This window comes from Epinephelus moara, chromosome 19, assembly GCF_006386435.1.
Source record: "Epinephelus moara isolate mb chromosome 19, YSFRI_EMoa_1.0, whole genome shotgun sequence".
NCBI lineage: Eukaryota > Metazoa > Chordata > Actinopteri > Perciformes > Serranidae > Epinephelus > Epinephelus moara.
In genome coordinates, this window is record NC_065524.1 from 6409576 (window position 1) to 6413109 (window position 3534).

Genomic DNA, 3534 nt, shown 5'->3' on the forward strand with positions numbered 1-3534 from the left:
CTCAGCTCTTCCTGAGGTTTCTACCGGGGTTTTTTTCCCCCGTTAAAGGGGTTTTTTTGGGGAGTTTTTCCTTATCCGCTGCGAGGGTCATAAGGACAGAGGGATGTCATATGCTGTAAAGCCCTGTGAGGTAAATTGTGATTTGTGATATTGGGCTTTATAAATAAAATTGATTGATTGATTGATTGATTGATTGATTAGACTTTTGTGGTCAAAGGTCTAAGGTCATGGTCACTGTGACCTCACAAAACATTTTGGCCATAACTCAAGAATTCATGTACAAATTATGACACAAATGTCTACTAGGGTAAAATATTGAAGTGGTAACTTTTTATATCCAAAAGGTCAAAGGTCAACTTTACTGTGACATCATCATGTTCTGCAGAAACACCTTTCTGGCCAATACTCAATGTCATAACTCAGGAAGAGAGGTTGTTTACTCATACAGCTTTAGATGACTGAAATCTGATAATTCTCTTATTTTGTTGTACTATTGCAGTGGTGGTGTTAATGTTTATTAGGTTTTTATGTTTATCTCCTCCTCTCTTTATTTCTGATTTAATTAATTAAAGTGGACAGGGGCAGGTACCTTCTCTATCGGGTTATGGGTGGGTAACTGTAACTGTTCGGCTGGCTAACTTCCTCTCCACTAACAACTACATAGACACGTCGATGCAAAAGGGAGGGATCTCTGGAGTGCCAGGGTGTCTAGAACGCACTGGAGTGGTAACTCAGCTCATCCGGGAAGCTCGGGAGAACAAGGGAGAACTTACAGTGCTGTGGTTAGACCTAGCCAATGCATATGGCTCCATCCCCCACAAACAGGTCCAGACCACTATGATGAAACACCATGTGCCACACCATGTTGCAGACCTGATCCTGGATTACTACAACCAGTTCAGGATGAGAGTCACAGCAGGGGAAGTAACATCAGAGTGGCACAAGCTGGAGGTGGGGATAATCACAGGCTGCACCATCTCTGTGACCTTGTTCGCCCTGGCAATGAATGTGATTGCCAAGTCTGCGGAGCTAGAGTGCCAGGGCCCCCGAACCCAAACAGGGATCCGCCAGCCTCCAATCAGGGCCTTTATGGATGACCTGACAGTCACCACAGAGTCGATGCCAGGTTGCAGGTGGATCCTCCAAGGTTCTGGAAAAACTTATCCAGTGGGCTCGGATGGGATTCAAACCAGTTAAGTCCAGATCGCTAGTGGTGAAGAAGGGCAAGGTCATGGACAGGTTCCGCTTCAGCATCGAAGGGTCAGTGATACCATCAGTCTCGGAGAAGCCTGTGAAGAGCTTGGGCAAGGTCTTTGACAGCAGCCCCAAGGACTCCTCATCTGCCCAGTCTACCTGCCAGGAACTGGACAGCTGGCTGAGATCAGTAGACAGATCTGGCCTCCCGGGCAATGTCAAAGCGTCGATATACCAACATGGTATATTGCCAAGGATGCTCTGGCCGCTACTTGTTTATGAGGTCCCCATCTCGATGATGGAGACCCTGGAGAGGAAGGTCAGCAGCTGTCTCAGGAGATGGTTGGGCTGCCCAGAAGCCTCTGCAACATTGCCCTCTACGGGAGCACCACTTAGCTCTGGTTGCCCCTGAAGTTGCTAGAAGAGGAGTTCAAGGTGACACGGACTAGAGAGTTGCTGATGTACAGAGACTCGAGTGACCCAAAGGCAGCCCAGGCAGGAGTGGTTGTGAAGACTGGAAGGAAGTGGAGTGCCCAGGCTGCTGTGCTAGACGCAGAAGCATGATTGCGACACAGAGACCTAGTGGGGGTGGTGGCCCATGGCAGAGCGGGATGTTCTCAACACCACCTCGGCACAAGGAGTGCAAGGGGAAGGAGAAGCGCAGGCAGATATGGGAGGAGGTCAGGACTGTAGTGGAGGAAGGAAGGATGAGCAGAGTGGCTGGTCTGAGGCAGCAGGGGGCCTGGACCAGATGGGAGCAGGCCATGGATAGGAAAGTCACATGGACAGATCTCTGGCAGGCTGAGCCACACTGCATCACCTTCCTGATTCGGGCAGTGTATGATGTTCTACCTAGCCCAGCGAACCTCTTCACCTGGGGGAAAGTGGAGACCCCAAACTGCCAGCTGTATTTCGGCAAAAGAAACTCTGGAACACATTCTGAGCTCCTGCCCAAAAGCACTCGGCCAGGGCCGTTACACCTGGGGCCACAACCAGGTGCTGAAACCGATTGCAGAAGCCATCAGCAAAGGAATCAGCAGCTGCAGCCGAATGCGCAATACCACCTTCACAATTGCTTTTGTGAAGGCAGGAGAGCAGCCAAGGGCAGGTTGCAAGAAGCCAGCAGCAGGGATCCTGGCAACTGCCAAGGACTGGCAGCTCTCAGTTGACCTGGAGAAACAGCTGAGATTCCCCCAGCACATCGTCAGCACCACCCTGAGGCCAGATATCCTTCTGGTCTCAGAGATCACCAAAAACATCATTATCATGAAGCTGACAGTGCCATGGGAGGACCGCCTGGGGGAGGCCCACAAAAGGAAGAAGACCAAATATGAACACCTGGTCATCAACTGCCGAGCACAGGGCTCAAAGGCAAGATGTATGCCCATCGGGGTTGGCAGTGAGGATTTGTGGGGCACTCACTCCACAAAGCCTTAAGCGCACTGGGCATCACAGGAACAGCAAGGAACAGAGCCATCAAGAATTTCACCGAAGCAGCTGAGAAAGCCTGGAGATGGCTCTGGATCCGGAGAGGAGAACCATGGGGACAAGCAAATGCCACCTGAATACAAGTCACGGTCTGATCAGCCACGGCTGGGTCGCCTGGGCGAAGGTGTCTGATGTTGAAAGACCTGAAACACCCAATGACCCCAGGTTACATCACTGATGATGTGTTCAGGTGCATCAGAAGATGTATTCAAGAACCTAATGGAAGAGCAGAAAAGACTGTAGTATTGCAACTCTGCTTCCTGGTCCTTATTCTGGATTGTCATGGTTTTTGACCACTAATAAACTTGGTTAGATTTCTAGAGATGAGAGCAGCTCCATCCAAAGTGGGATGAATGCCATTTCTCCTAATCAGACTAGTTCTCCCCCAGAAAGTCTGCCAAATATCTGCAAAGAGAGCGAGAGACAAGCCATTGCTAACTGCTAAGCTAAAGTACTATAGCTAAAATAACATGTTGTGGGATTAGTGACAAAGTCACTAAAACAAGGAGAGAGCTACTGAGCAAGGCTAGTGCCAGTTTTGTAAAGCCGGTTACTGCTGAGTAACATGTGACATTACACCTTACACATAGGAAATTGAAAAAAAAAGAGTAATATTTAGACGCAGTTGTGGCGCAGGTGTTGTATATCAGTGCAGGGTTGAGTGAAGCTGACGTGGCAGCATTTCCACCTAATCCCTTGATGCACTCTTCGAGGAAGGCTGTATTTATCCAAAGAAAGAGACAGAAAAAGACCTTTCGTTCTTCACCATGTTAAAATTGTGCAAATTATGATACATTTGGCTTGGTTGTTCCTCAGGGCTTATTGATGAAACATGTTGGGCAAGTTACTTTT

General features: G+C 48.9%; 1 pseudogene; it reads left to right on the forward strand.

The window, feature by feature from the left end:
• The window catches only part of LOC126407117 (uncharacterized), a 4715-nt pseudogene extending 1901 nt beyond the window's left edge, over positions 1 to 2814 (forward strand).
• Positions 2815 to 3534: the final 720 nt, after the last annotated feature.